This window comes from Lissotriton helveticus, chromosome 4_1 (genome assembly GCF_964261635.1).
Source record: "Lissotriton helveticus chromosome 4_1, aLisHel1.1, whole genome shotgun sequence".
Taxonomy (NCBI): Eukaryota; Metazoa; Chordata; class Amphibia; order Caudata; family Salamandridae; genus Lissotriton; species Lissotriton helveticus.
The window spans coordinates 2,093,912,793-2,093,927,204 of NC_136063.1; positions in this window are offsets into that span (position 1 = coordinate 2,093,912,793).

Below are 14,412 nucleotides of genomic sequence, written 5' to 3' on the forward strand. Positions count from 1 at the left end.
AAAGGAATGTTGTTAAAATTTATGTGCGCCATATGCCCCCAAATTTATTTTTCAGGGGTGCAGCAGGGTGTTATTGAGACACCCCTGCACCTTTGGAAAAATTCCTAATTTGCGATGAGCTAATTGCTAATCGCAAATTGCACCTTCTTTCATATGGGCATCCTGGCGCATGGAAATGAATGGGTAATTTGCAATTAGCAATTTGCTCATCGCAAATTTGGAATGGTAAAGAATCGCTATTTATTCCTTAAAATTCGCTATTTTGGAAATGCAAAATAGTTATATGATACATATGGCGGTTGATGTCTAACAAGATAAGAAGCTTAGGGATACATTTATGATGACTGGCGCAATGAAGTGGACATCACTTACTTCATTGGTAGAGCTTTACATGTATTATGTCCTCTGTATTCTTCATCAAGCGTAACTTTAATCTGCAATCCTGAGTAGGCCTCACCTTAAACAAACCTCTGGATAGGCCACATCTTATCGTCATCCTGAATTAATCATTTAAAATGCTAGGGACAGATTTATGATAGGTGTATGCCTTTTTTGCGCCACTTACAAAACACTGTCCATGGGGAAATGACTTAAAATGTCCTTAAGACACATGAATGTGTTTTTTTAAAGCGTTTGCAATTTTTTTGGGTCACTTTTAACATGGCTATGTGACTCAAACAGTCAAAATCTAAATTCACCATGCACAGGTGGGAGCATATTTACAAGGAATGTGCTCCATGGGGAAAGGTCTTATAATGTAATATGGGAAAAATGACATCAGAGACACTGAAATGCCTTATAGAGAAGCATACACCATTATGTCCTTGTCATAAATTTGCAAACCATTACTTTTCCCCAAAAACGATTTTCAAATCATAATTTGAAAACACTGCACATGTGGAAATGACTTAAAATGTCCTTAATTCAAAATTTGCTATTCCTTATTTTGCGATTGCACTGAAGGATTTGCAAATTTTGCGATTCCTTAAATGCAATGTATCAAACAAAAAATATGTAAAAAAATGACATTAAGGATTTGGAAACTACCACCAACTTCTAGTTGGTGGTAATTTGTGAATTCTTTTCAAAAAGCTTTTTTTCCAAAAAACAAAAGGTGCCATATGACGCCCATACATGCCCTTAGGGCATGTATGTGCGCCATATGCCCCCAAATTTCTTTTTCAGGGGGTGCAGCAGGGTGTTCTTGAGACACCCCTGCACCCTTGGAAAAATTCCTATTTTGTGATGAGCTAATTGCTAATCGCAAATTGCACCTTCATTCCTATGAGCCTCCTAGCCCATGGAAATGAATGGGTAATTTGCAATTAGCAAATTGCTCATTGCAAATTAGGAATGGTAAAGAATTGCTATTTATTCCTTAAAATTCGCTATTTAGGAAATGCAAAATAGTTTGATGGTACATATGGTGGTTCATCTGTAACAAGATAAGAAGCTTAGGGATACATTTATGATGACTGGCGAAATAAAGTGCAAATCACTTACTTCATTGGTAGGCCTTTACATGTATTATCTCCTCTGTATTCTTCATCAAGCGTAACTTTAATCTGCAATCCTGAGTAGGCCTCACCTTAAACAAACCTTTGGGTAGGCCACACCTTATCGTCATCCTGGATTAATCATTTAAAATGCTAGGGACAGATTTATGATAGGTGTATGCCTCTTTTGCGCCACTGTGCGTCACTTTTATGATGCAGCGGCAAAAGATTTGCTATGAGGCGACAAAATTACAAATTGATGCATTTAGGCAGATATGTCATGGTGTAAAAAAAACGTACCACATGAAACCAATGCAGCAGTGATGCAAAAGATGCACCATGTTGCAAGACAGGCCTCACTTGGGGCCATATGTATCAAGCTAATTAGCATTCGCAAAGATCAAAATTCTGCGAATTTCGGCCTTTGCGAATGTTAATTAGACAAATGGTATGTATCAAACAAGTTTGATGCAAAATAAGGAGTAGCAAAATTTGCTATTCCTTATTTTGCGATTGCACTGAAGGATTTGCAAATTTTGCGATTACTTAAATGCAATGTATCAAACAAAAAATATGTAAAAAATGACATTAAGGATTTGGAAACTATTGTGGTAAATTGGTGGTAATTTGTGAATTCTTTTCAAAAAGCTTTTTTTCAAAAAAACAAAAGGTCCCATATGACGCCAACACATGCCCTTAGGGCATGTATGTGTGCCATATGCCCCCAAATTTCTTTTTCAGGGGTGCAGCAGGGTGTTCTTGAGACACCCCTGCACCCTTGGAAAAATTCCTAATTTGTGATGAGCAAATTGCTAATCGCAAATTAAACCTTCATTCCTATGAGGCTCCTAGCCCATGGAAATGAATGGGTAACTTGCAATTAGCAATTTGCTCATTGCAAATTAGGAATAGTAAAGAATTGCTATTTATTCCTTAAAATTCGCTATTTAGGAAATGCAAAATAGTTTGATGGTACATATGGCGGTTCATCTGTAACAAGATAAGAAGCTTAGGGATAGATTTATGATGACTGGTGCATCACCAGGGATGTGTCAGTCATCCTGCGCCGCTGTTCCGCCATCCATGGTGTGCTGCATTTACAATGCGGGGCATCATGGGGCAAAAATGGCACAGATGCGTGATGTATCTGTGCTGTAAAGGTAGTGATTGCTGGAGTTGTATCGCAAGTGCGATGCAGCTCAAGCAAGGCTCAGGGGTGCCCCATCTCCACAATGTTGCGTCAAGACCTATGCCTGCTTAAAGCAGGCGCAGGGTTTTGACGCAGCTTTCTCCTATCTGATTGTAAATACGGCACACCATGGGTGGCAGAGCAGCGGTGCACGTTAACTGGTGCATGCCTGGGGATGTGCCATTTAACATAAATCTGCCCCTTTACATTTAAGTATGTGCAGGACACACAGAGTCGGTGAGGCTTATCCAAGGTTAAGAAGAGATGAGTCCTGTTCACTGAAAAATTAGACATAGTCTTCACCTGATCAGCATTGCTGGACATGGCTAAATCATAGCTGCAAAATATTACTCTTGTTAAACAATTTTACTATTATAATCTCTGAGATTTGTCTCTTACTCTGCAACATCTCATTGTTGTTATCTTTCTTTAAAGATAAAGACAACATCAACATGAGCGACAATCTGCAATCAGTTGATTTTGACCTCATCATTGAACTTGTAATTGAAACATCAGTGGATGTTGATCCATTGGATGATTTAAATCCTGAGGATGAAGAAGAGCGTGATGAGGATGCAGATTTGTCCGAATTATATGACATAGGGTGGGAAGCTGACCTGCTTGAGCCTATGGAAATATAAACATTTATTTTTAAAATGTATAATTAATAAAAAGTAAAAATGTAAACCGTTTAATTTAAAAATAAAGACACCTTCAAAAACAGGTTATGTGTAGTGTCTTCAATAAAATATTAAAATATGCTCATAAAATTAGATCAGATTCACATATAAAATAGCACAGGTAACATAAATATAAATGTCATTTCTTTTCTGCTATTTCTGTATTGTAAATTTGCCAAGGACTAAAAAATCTTCTATTTAAAATGTCAAGTAGTGTGTTAAGTTTTTGATCACTGTTATTGATTTACTGTTTGGTAATAATGGTTAATAACATTTTTTATTATATTTTACCACAGATTCAACTGCAGATCATTTCAAGATTTCACCATGCCAACAATAGAAAGACAGAGAAAGGCTGCAAAACGTCAAAGACAGCAGGTGAAACAAAATAGGCAGCAGTCCTCTAACAAAAAGATTTGTCAAGTCACGAAGAAAGCACCGGGTAAGAGCACAAAATATTTCATAAGAAATATGTGTAGTAAAAAAAATATTACTACAGAAAATGTTTCAGTCCATAAAAAGAGAAGCAAATCAAATGGAAAGGAAAGGCCAATCAAAAATGTTACTGCTAGAGCAAGAGATAACTCTGTGCATGATAGTAGAAGGAAACAACAGTTTAGGGACATTCGTAAACGAATGTTCCGCAACAGGATAATTGGCAATTTGTTAAAAAATATTAAGAAAGGTCAACAGAAACTGGTTTTTTATAAGAGAAAAAAAAAGTTGAGAAAGTTATTGATCAGGCATTTGAAATTAAACGTAAGTTATTTATTTTGATAATCAATAGAATTAGGAAGCTAAACAAGGCAATTTATGATTTCAAAAGAAATAGTAGATGGAAGAGAATAGTTAATCGTAGTAATTTTTGTGAAGTTTTTTCTGGAGAATGGATGCATAGTTCAAGCTGTGAGGCATTTTTTAATGAGGAGAGTTATTTCCAGGATAATGATTTGGTGCATGCAGTTGACACCAGTGGTCGTGCTTATGAAGTGAAAGATGGTTGTCCAGTTGAAAAAGAAAAACTTGTGACAACAGAGACAGAAGAGGTGTTAGGTAATGAGGTTTTAGGAAGACGTGCTAAGGGTCCTGTGTACACCTGGAAGTGTAGTAGTATTTGTAGTGTGCGACAGGATTCCATCAATTTGCTTTGTGATTTTGTACGGTCATTTAATAAGAAAAGTTTGAAGCAGAAAATAAGGTTGTTGCAAGAATTAGATCCTTGCAGAGTGAGAGAAGTGACAGGTTTGCATGGTCATTCACTGGCTTGTCTTTCCAGGAGAGTATGCCAGAGTGTTTTTCATCATTTCAGGATGCTAGCAGTGCATCATAATAAAGTGAGGAAATTAGTTAGAATGTTGTATTATGCTAAGAGTCCAGCAATTATGCTTAAACAATTATGCGCTGCTCTTTTGCATGGTTCTGAAATAGATGTGAAGAACATATGTGAAGAAATTGAGTTTTGTTACTTTGGAAGTAAAGAGGAGAATGTTGAAATTGACCCAGAAGAAGAGGGTAATGTGGAAGATAGTGTACAGGTTTCCAGTACAGATAATTTCCAGAGGGAAATTGCGACGTTTCAGGTGAAATCAAGTGAGAGGCCTAATTTCACTTGTTCGTGTTGTCGACGCACTTATTATAAGAATCAGACTAAGTTAGTGGATTTATATGCAAAAAGTGAAAGGGAAAATAATAGTGAATGGAAGGATTTTGCAACATACTTGATGGTAGAAAATTGTTTTGATTTGGGATTCGATCAACGTGTGTGTACTTATTGTTGTTGCAAATTAAATCAAAACCAGATGCCTGCTAGAGCAGTTCATAATAATCTGGAATTGGTTGAGATTCCTTCTGAATTGAAGGATTTAAATACTTATGAATCTATTTTGATTCAAAGTATCCATCCCTTTCAGGCTATTGTAAGAATGGAGCCAAAGACAGGGAAATTGCCTCCATCAGATTTACAGAGAGGATTAAAGGGAAGAGTTGTTTATTTGCCTCTAGATTTCAAGAAAAACATTAACACAATTGGAGTAGAAAAAGTGGAAGAGGAACCTCTGGTTATCTTAGTTAATGGGGTTCCGACAAAGAATAAGAAAATATGGCAAGATTTAGTAGATGTTAGGAAAGTTAAAAAGGCAACATTGTATTTGAAAAAAAATAATAAATACTATAAGAATGTATATGTTGCAGAAGAGGAAGTAAGTGAGGAAGAGGATAGCGATTTGTGTGCTGGTCAAATTGAGAAAGTAGAACCCTCTACTAGTGAAGAAATATATGAACATTATAGTGTTCAACCTTTGCATTCCAAGGAAGTCATGGGGAATGCTATTGAGTTGTTTCAAATGAAACAAGCCAAAGGGAGTCCCATTAGTGTTTGGGAGGAAAGTTTGGAAGCTCGGTGTTTCCCACAGCTTTTTCCAACAGGTCAGGGAGGAAGATATGATGAGCGACCTCATCAAATTCCTGCTTCTGAATACCGGACTTTGCGATTGTATGCAGGAGATGCTAGGTTTCGACAATGCATTCCCTATTTGTTTCATCTCCTGTTTGAAAGCGATCTGTCTGGACTGTCATATGCAGTGAACCACATCTTGAAAAGTGGTATACACATGCAAAACATCTCGGCAAGTGACTTTATGGATAAAGTCAATGTCCAAGACAGTATTTTGGATTCTCACCTGATTAATCTCATGGCGTGTCAGCGTGGTACTAATGAGTACTGGTACCGTCGTCATGGTGATTTAAAATGTATGCTGAGGAACTTAGGTACTCCCACATGGTTCCTCACTCTGAGCTGTGCCGAGTATGGCTGGGAAGACTTACTTGAATTTCTACGAGAGGCAAATGCTAACGTAGATAACATCGAATTCAAGACACCCGGAGAACTGTGCTCTTTGGATCCAGTCAATGTATGTAGGTACTTCAATCATAGATTTGAAGCTATGATGTCTTTCATCATGAATAAGAAGAATCCACCTCTTGGAGAGGTGTTGGATTTCTTCTGGAGAAAGGAGTACCAAGCAAGAGGTGCTCCTCATATACATATGTTGCTGTGGATCAAGGATGCACCTAAATTTGGAACGGATCCAGAAGACTCAGTGATGAGTTTCATCCAACAGTATTCTACGTGTGCTGTTCCAAACGCAAAGGAGAAGAAAAGCCTAAGAGAAAAAGTTCTGCGTTTCCAAAGCCATCGATGTGGAAAGTACTGCCGTCGTAAATTCCGAAACAAGGACAAGTTCTACACCAAATGTCGTTTCGGCTTTCCACGACCGGTGATTTCTAAAGGAAGAGTAAACAGTTTGATGTCTTCGCTGCGACATAATGTCATGAAGAAATCACCTAAAAACACATACAATTTGAAGAGGAACGAAGAGTCCAAGTACATCAACGACTACAACCCGGTGATTTTGTCCATGTGGAATGCTAACATGGATATACAGTTTGTGGCTGATAACTGTATGGCTGTGGCTCGGTATGTGACGTCTTACATCACCAAAAAAGAGAAGACAGAATTGAAGGATATGTGGGAGGACATTTCCCATGAAAAGAGCCTCAGCAAGAAGTTGTACAGTTTCAGTCTGAAGATGTTGTCGCATCGAGAAATTGGAGCTTACGAATGCTCTGACCGGTTGTCTTCAGCAAGTCTCTATGCCAAGTCCAGGAGTATCGTTTGGGCGAGTCTTGGTCTTGCTGCAACGCGTAATCGAGTTCTGAAACCTGTGCGGGAAATTGAGTATTTGGCGGAAAAGGAGCCAAACAGTACCGACATTTTGAAGACCAACATGTTGGATACATATTATCCAAATAGAAGCAGTCACCTCGACAATGTTTGTCTGTATGAGGTTCTTCAAAATTACATATTCAAGAGGAACATCAAAGAAGATACTGAGAAAGGAGTGTATGCTGTAATAGGAAGTGAGGGATGTCTGGTCAAGCAAAGAAAATGCCACTTGGTAAACCATCGAAAATTGAGTGGCGAATCTCCTGAAAAAAAGGAGTTTTTCTATTTAGCACTTTTGCAACTTTTCAAGCCTTGGCGTGCAGAAGAGGAACTGCTTGGAGATTTCCTCTGTTACGAAGACTCTTTCAATGCCGCCAAGGAGACTATAGAATGTCCTGCTTTTCCCAAATATGTAGAAATGTTGAATGCGGAAATTGAGCAGGAAGCAACGATTGCAGCCGAGATTGCCAGAGACAGTTCTCAGGACAGTCAGAGTTCTGCTTCATTGAGTCAGGATCCACTAGGAGGACCTGTTATCGAAAATGAAGCTGCCACTGCCATGAATGAAGTGGAAAGAGCCATGGCACATGCTCAGGAGGATGCGGTTAACTTAGAAGAGTTGGAAAGACAACTCAACGTTGAGCAGAGGAAAATATATGACGAAGTTACCATGCAAATTGATCATGGATTAAGTCATGACAAGAAAGAGTGCTCATGTACGTCGTTGAAGCCTGTCCGACTGTACGTGAGTGGAGAAGCGGGAACTGGAAAAAGTTTCCTCATTAAAGCAATTTCATGCTATTTGCAGGAAAGGACAGAGTCATCGCTGTCTTGTGTTGTCACCGCTCCAACTGGACTGGCAGCACATAACATTAAAGGGATTACTTTACATCGTTTACTGATGCTGCCAGTGGAGCATGACAACAAATTACAATATCACAAGCTATCTGGAGATGCTTGTTTTGAAGTTTCAAGAATCTTGAGGAAAATGAAACTTCTTATCATTGACGAAGTAAGCATGGTTTCCAATGTCATGCTTGCCTTTGTGCATTTGAGAATGCAAGAAGTTCTCAAAACAGAGTATGATGTGTTATTTGGTGGCAAACACATCATTGTTTTCGGAGATCTTCTGCAGCTGACACCAGTGAAAGGGCAACCTGTGTTCAAAATGCTCACGCATGAAGATACCAGGAAGTGCCTAGGCAGCATTGGCAACGTCAATATATGGTTAAACTTCAATTATGCTGAACTGCATGAAAATATGCGTCAGGCGAAGGATGAAGTTTACAAGACTATTCTACAAGATGTTAGAATTGGAAAAGTGACCGAGCATGGGAAAGAAGCTTTACATGCACGATTACTATCAAATTTATATCCAGAACAAGATGTTGTGCCTGAGAATATTTTTCAGAAAATTACTGATAAGAAATCTGGAATATGTTTGATGCCAACTCTTGCAGAATGTGCCAAATTCAACAACAAAATGTTGCATTTAGAAAAGCAAGAGATTGTGAAACTGGAAGCTATTGACAGAGTAGAGCATATGGGATCAACAATTATTTTGTCTGAGAATCTGAAAACAAAATTGGATTCATTAGAGAAGAGTATATCTAAAACTGCAGGTTTTGAAAAGACTCTGAATGTGTGCTTGAACTGCCGTATAATTTTAAGAAGGAATTTACATGTTGAAAGAGGTCTGGTAAATGGATCAATGGGTAATGTAGTTGATTTTGTAAAATACAGAAATAGAGATGGAATTGAATTTTTAAAAATTAAATTTGATGGCATTGAGGAAGTACAGCTAATTGGTCGTTGCTCTGCTAGATTTTTGCTTGTAAAAGACTTATATGTTCGCCGTAAGCAGTTTCCTGTTTGCTTGGCATATGCGGTGACAATCCATAAATCGCAAGGTTTAAGTGTAGACTGTGCATTGGTGAATATTGGCAGTTCTGTGTTCAAGGAGGGTATGGCATATGTGGCATTGTCACGAGTTAGAACTTTATCGGGATTGTACTTGATTGAGTGTGATGTCACAAACATTTGTGCGGATCTAGATTGTGTTAAGGAATACAATAGGTTAAGAAGAGAGTATGCGCCACATTTGCCTCAGTATCCTTTGTTTGAGAAACGTGTGGTAGGCCGGAAACGAAGAAATGTGACCAATACTGGGGAGGTTGTAGCAAAAAGACGAAAAGTCGATGAACCTAAAATTACAAGCAGAAACAAAAAGGATTCTGTTGAAGATGTTGTTGGTTTTCAATTTGAAAACAGTTCTGGTGTCAACTGCTATGCTAATGTAGTGGTTAATGTTTTGTTTTCTCTAGAAAATGTAAAAGAAGAGATTGTGGTCAATTCTGATCAAAGATTTTGCAGTTTGTTCATTCTGTGTTAGAGAAATGTAGCACTGATAGAAGAAACATAGAAAGTGTGTCTGAAATTCGAAATCTGTTAGACAGATGTTCAGGCCAAACACAATTCTCTCAAAATATTCAGCAAGATTGTCAGGAGTTTTTAATGTATATGATTGATGTATTGCATGCTGAAGGTGTAGATGTAGATCAGCTGTTTGGGCTTTCTTATCAATGGCAGCATGACTGCGAGAACTGTATGGTATCAAGTACTACTAGTGTAGACTCAGAAAGATTTATATATTTAACTTTGCCAGACAGTAAATCAGTCTCCTTTAATAAGCTAGTAAAAGCAGCTGATCACAACATGGAGTGTAGCCAATGTAAATCTGAAATGATGTCCACATTATTTATACGAACATATGGCCAGTATGTCATTTTAATGTTCCAACGATGTAGGCCTGATGGAACAAAATTGACAACTTTAATTAAAAATTTTGTAGCTTCGCAGTTGTCAATATCAGGAAGGACTTTTGTAACTGCAGCAATTATATATCATGACGGCCCTTCAATAACATCAGGACATTACACAGCTTATTTAAAGTCTAGAAATGGCTGGTCATTCTGCAACGATTCTGTTTTAATTTTCAAAAAAAAATTGCCGTATGACCTTAAAAACTCTTACCTGGTGTTTTTAAAACCAAACTTTTAGGGAAATAATCTTGGGATGTGCTCTGTGGAATTTCAAGAAGTTCTAATGGCTCCTACACAATTTGGCCTTGAGGATAAGTGTAGTTCAGAGACATAACTTCTAACCATAAGACTGGACGTCATGGGGTAATAAGTGCACTTTGAATGAGTTCAGAAAAACTATTTCTTTTTATAAGCTAATTGAAGCAGCCAATCAAAACATAGAGTAGAGGGAATGTAAGTCTGCAACGCTGTCTACTGTTTTACATTGCTTTGTGATTGAAAGTGATGTAGAGAATTAAATAATTGTAGTAGTCATAGAGTTAGTGTAAGTCTGCTTCATAGTAAGCAGTATCAGTGTCATAGGAAATGTAGAACATGACTGAGCAAGAAGGGGAAGATATTACTATTCCAGGATTGTGAAAATGATCTTCAACATTTTATTTCTGAAAGTTGCGGAAATGCCAAATGACGGGATTGGCTTACAAGAAATCCAAGAGTTATAAATGGGTCTGACAAGATTTGGCCTTGTGGAAACTTGTGGTAGAGAGCAAGAAGTCATTTATTGCATGTAACATGTTTTTAAAAACGATGGAGATTTTCTTTCAGAAAGTGGCGGGCTGAAAGTAATAACAGCACAAAAGAGTGTAAGCTGTTCATAGGACATCCTTTGACGTCATGGAAAGTAAGTTAACTTTAAGGAGTTCTGAATTCTGATTTCTTATGTTGTATGGGTTTTTTAAACACAATCATTTTGATTGTGTTTTTTTTCCCCGCTGTTATATGATGAATACCTTCAAGTCACTGTTTTTAGTGAATTTTGATACATTCTGAGAACAGCAAAAATAAACCATTTAACATGTATAATTAATTCTGTACTGTTTGCATTTATGATGTATATGTAGAACTGTGTAGGAGGCATGGAGAAGGTGAGGCTTCTGTAAGTGTCAAAGTTGTTGCATGCAGTGCTGCACTTCTGCGTATTCTTTCATATGCTAGACTACATCTGCACAATGAGATACCTAAGCAAAGGAAACACAAGTGATGTGATTGTGAAATGAGCAGAATAAATTGCACGTATTTCAATTACATCACCTGTGTTTCCTATCATTACGAATCACATTGTGCAGATCAAGTTTAGGTCTGTCCAGGGAAACATAGGAGGTTTGGACTTTGTTCAAGAGTGCAGTGGACATGACTCACTTCATTGGTAGACCTTCACATGTATTATGTCCTCTATTCTCTTCAACAACTCGAAATTTCATCTGCAACCCTGAGTAGGCCTCACCTCAAACAAACCTCTGGATAGGACACATCTTATTGGCATCCTGAAGCAATTATTTAAAATTTTAGTGTCTTGCGACACTTTTCTGAGACAACAGCAATGCAAAAGATGCACCATGTTTTAAGATAGGCCTCACTTCATCTGCATCAAGATACTGTTAGTTTAAAATGTATATCTTTAGGACTGTGTAGGGGGCCTGGAGAAGCAGAAGCTTCTGTAAGTGTCAAAGTTGTTGAAAAACTGTTTGTCCTTCAATCTTTTCCCTTGTCTCTTGTAATTATTAAATACATGTTTTAATATTTTTGAAATGTTTGTTCTCTCTTTCACAGATTGAAAGTATAAAAACAAAAAGTGAGTAATTTAACGACAATTATAAGGTAAATGCTTTGTACTCTTTTGGTTACATTTCTATCACATTCACCTACTATTAGTTCCACTGCTTCATTTCTTTAACCCTCAGTTTCCTGCCTTTGCTACTTCCCTCATTCCTTTCTCTATTTTCTACTTACTCAACTCCTTCCACTCTTTTTCTCAGTCCCTCTCTTCTCATAGTTCCTCACTCTTGTTCACTCACTCCGTCTCTATTACTCTTAGTGTCTTTGACTGATCACTCTATCACTACTTGTTCATAATGCTTTCTCTGTGTAGTTGAAGCACACTAAGGGGCATATTATGAACACAGCCAATAAAATTATTGCTCTTTTTATTGGCAGAAAACTGGTGCAAAAGTGGTTTTAGCGGCAGTTTTCTGCCGCAAAAGCAGCTTTAGCGACACATTTCTGCCAATAAAAGCTGCAAAACTTTTATTGCCTATGTTGATGATATGGCTCTATGTTACTTACATTTCTTTGCTGTTTCAATTAATCTTTTTCTGTTATTTTTTGTTTTCTGTTTTCTATTTTTTCTCTCTGTTATTCCTCATGTTTTAATCTTATTTTGAACATTCACTCACATTCTCCAAGAAACTCTTCTTTGTTAATGTTATACTCTCTTTTTTTTTCTTTCACTTCGTTATCTATTTTGTTTTTCACAATTATACCCTCTTCCGTCTTTTCTTCGGTAAATAGATCTATTAAACAGTATCTCTTCTTTACTCCCTATAGCTGTCTTTCTTTTAACATCACTCTCTGTTTACTTTCCTTATACTTACTCTTTTTTAAAAAAAATTTGGTTAGCTCCCGGTCCGCGTACGGGAAGCTAACCCGGGAGCGAACCAAAAGAAATAGAGCTTGCCAGAGTGCTAAACATTCTAGCAATTTTTTTTGAAAGGGAAGGTAGTTCTGAAAAGAACTTTTTTTAAAATATTTTTGTTGTTTTATATTTTTTTTTATTTTTTGAACATTTTTTGTTTTTTTTGTATTTTTTGAACGATTTTATATTTTTTTGGGTTTTTTTGGGGGGGGGGAAACAACAAAAAACAGGCGTTGAAAAGGGCTCAACAGGAGCAAAAAAAAAATTACTGGGGGCGGTTAGGGCAATCATGGTGTTCATACGCCAGGTTGAGTGCTTTGATGCTCATGTTGCCACACGCTAACAACTCACGACAGTGCATACAAGAGTGTATCATGTGGCCAAAATTTTCTTGTATATTTGGCACAGTTTCCCGTGCCTCTACTGGTGTTAATGAAATTGGTAATCTTGGTCTGGCCACAGGAGTTGGTCTTGGATTGTCCTGCATATCCCTTATTTCCGCCCGGCTGTAATTGAGCGGATGCTTCCTTGTCATGTGCCTGTGCATTGTGTGATTTCCGTAACTATATTTCTTGTCCGTCCCTCTGGATAATTGTTCTTTGCATATGAGGCAGGTGACATACCTCGCATTGACTTTTTTTTGGCCACGAGGGATCGAATAAAACTGCCAGATGAAACTGGCTTTCTTTCTGGAAACCCGGGGCACCTCTTCTAAGAACTGGGGTTCTTCTCCCTCCTCATCCATTTCTTCCTCTTCCTCCTCAGTGTTGGTCATGACCTGGGGAGGTGGTCCTCTCTTCCCATGAGGAGGTGGTGGTGGTGGTGGGGGTCCACCAGCTGAAGCTACCAATGAAGCCATTTCTCATATAGTAGTAAAGGTCTTCCTCTCACAATGATGAAAGTCAGAGTGAGGAAAGAAGGAGGGGTTTTCATCATTTGGGAAAAACAATACTTCTCAACCAATGAAAAGTGTTATTTTTAGGTCACCTGACCTAGCCTTACATCATTATGAAACCAAAAGTGAAATGAACCAATGAAAAGTTTTATTAACAAGTCACATGACCTCTCACGCTCATGTTACGCGCTCCGGTCCGCGCCCCGGATAGCTTCCGGGTCGCTGCGCTTCGCGCCTCGGTCCGCGCCCCGGGACACTTCCGGGTGCGCTAACGCGGTACGTCACAAGACGCATTACGCGGCAACGCGATACGTCGCGCTTTCGCGACGCGCCGCGGATCGCTTCCGGGGAGCTGCGTTTCGCGCCTCGGTCCGCGCCCCGGGGCACTTCCGGGTGCGCTAACGCAGTACGTCATAAGACGCATTACGCGGCAACGCGATACCGTCACTATGTTGATTTCTTACCGGTTCGCGGACCGGGTCGCGGCATCAAATTGAGCTAACGGGAAGCTTCCCGGTTCGCGGACCGGGAGCGAAACAAAAAAAATATTTAAAAAAAATTATTAATAAACATATAAAATATATTTTTGGATTTAAAGAAGAATACATTTTACAGCTATAGATATTAGCTTTTAAAAAACCAATGAAATTCACTGAAAAAACCATAGGTTATAGACCATATATAGTTAGGAATTAGCATTTACAAAACCTTGAAAATTCACTGAAAAAACCATAGGTTATACACCATATATAGTTAGGAATTAGCATTTAAAAAACCTTATTTTACTCACACAAAACCATTGAAATTCCATATATAGTTAGTTGTACTAACTATATATCGCGCACCCGCAATCCACTGCTGATCATGTCACATATTACATCATTCATGACATGGTCAGTGACATCACTGATGAC